This window comes from Hipposideros armiger, unplaced genomic scaffold (assembly GCF_001890085.2).
Source record: "Hipposideros armiger isolate ML-2016 unplaced genomic scaffold, ASM189008v1 scaffold_1802, whole genome shotgun sequence".
In the NCBI taxonomy this organism is placed as follows: Eukaryota; Metazoa; Chordata; class Mammalia; order Chiroptera; family Hipposideridae; genus Hipposideros; species Hipposideros armiger.
This window is the reverse complement of record NW_017733152.1, coordinates 91,042-93,239: the sequence shown is the minus strand read 5'-3', so window position 1 is coordinate 93,239 and position 2,198 is coordinate 91,042.

Genomic DNA, 2,198 nt, shown 5'->3' with positions numbered 1-2,198 from the left:
AGCTGAGCTGCTGCCCAGATGGCTCAGTGGATAGAGCGTGCACTCTTAACAGCAAGGCTGCTGGTTCAACTCCTGCATGGGATGGTGGCTATGCCCACCTGCAATTAAGATTGTATCACAGCACTCTTGAGCTTAGAGGCCACGAGCTACTAATAGGAAGCCAGATGGCAACTCGCACCCTCCACAACGAAGATTGAAGAACAACAACTTGGCTAGTCTCCCTCCCCAATTCCTCAAATAAAAAAAAAAGTTAGCTAAATAATGCTGTCCAAGTTAAGATTTAGGAACCAGTTGCTTACTCAATGACTCTTCTTCCCTCCCTGCCCACAAACACCTAAATATGACATTTAGGAAACTAAATCTTATTGTGCATTTCCAAAGGAACTGAAATGTTACATTGCTTTTGCTTTGATATAAATTACACATACAGAAAACAAAATATGCCAAAGTAGTACTGAGATATTTAAACTCTTTTCTGTGCTAAGAAAGAAAACCAAAGTTAGAGCTAGTGATCTCATTCTGTGACACACCCCAAATAAAGATATTTTTTCTCATACATTGTCTTCCTTTACTCATACCAAGACAAAAGAACAGCAGGAAGCAACCACTGGAACAACACTGCTAATCACAACATACTTTTTCCAGAGCTTTCAGGATATGCTAGTGACCTTGGAAACTTGTTTTGTTTCACTTCTTTTTTAAAGTAATAAAGTCAATTGGAATAAAATAACCCTTTTTCTCCTCTTGTGCTCATTACCAACTTTACATACATTAGTTTTGTTCCTTTTTGGATTTTAGGTCAGCTAATAAATATCTGAAATGCAACTTCACTTAAGATCCTATTCTCAGTTACACAGAGAGAGACAAATGCCATTTGACTTCACTTATATGTGGAATCTGAAGAACAAAATAAACAAACAAGCAAAATAGAAACAAACTCATAGATACAGAGAACATTTTGATGGTTGCCATATGAAAGGGGGGTAGGGGAGGGTGGGTGAAAGGGGAAAAGGATTAAGAAGTACAAATTGGTAGTTATAAAATAGTCACACGGATATAAAGTACAGCATAGGGAATATAGTTAATATAGTAATAACTATGTATGGTGTCAGGTAGGTACTAGACTTATCAAGGTAAGTTATATAAATATCTAATCATTATGTTGTACACCTGAAATTAATATTGTATGTCACTCTAATTGAAAATAAAACAATTATTTTTAAAAAAGAAATCCTATTCTGAGAATTACAAATAATAGCATAGTAAAATTTTAGGTCATCGGTGCCTTTTTGACTTTGGGCTGCTTACACAACTCCCTCTTAAGGCAGCGCTCAATCATGCTTAAGACTGTTTTCAACCACATATAGACCAAGTTCTGTAATCCCTCTAAACTTCAATTTTCTCACCAGTAAAACGAGCATAAAAACAGAGCAGATTTTATAACATTACCATAAGGAAGAAGGGAAATAATTTAGTTATTTCACACAGTGTCTGTCCCTGAAACAACACGTTACATCATCCAATACTACTACTATCAGCACCATCAACGCACATTCTGCTCTAGGCGCTCAGATGTCATTTGTTTCCTATCTCACAGGATACTACAAGGGGTAACTCAAGTGAAATACTAGCAAGTAACACAGCACTTAGCAGGCAGTCAAAAAATGGTATATATTATTATTAGGGTAAATGAAGTTTTAGATGGGCTTTTCATCTAAGATTATCACATATAAAATTTATTCTTTGTTCTACCAAGTTCTCATTTTTGATCCAGAGGACTTTATACAATTATAGTTTAAATTTTCTGGAAGTTACTCTTCTAGGTATCTTTTTGTTACTTGGTGTCTGGTTTAATTCCATTAAACAGCAGACAGCATGCTCTGAATAAATTTCAATCTGCTGAAATGAAGAGCCCAGCACATGGTCAATGTTCCATGTACACTTGAAAAAATTTTGCCATGTGTCCTTCTAGGGCTCAATGCTCTTATCGTCAATTTTTTTTGTTTCATTGTTGTTCACATCTCCCATATTCTTACTGATTTTTGGTTGCTTGTTCTATTAGCTATTGAAAGAGATATGTGGAATTGTAGAACTATAATTGTGGATTATTTTCCTTTTTGTCCATTTTTGCTATATGTACAAATTGAAGCTATTTTTTCAAGTGCACATAGATTTCAGATTGTGATATATTCCTGTTG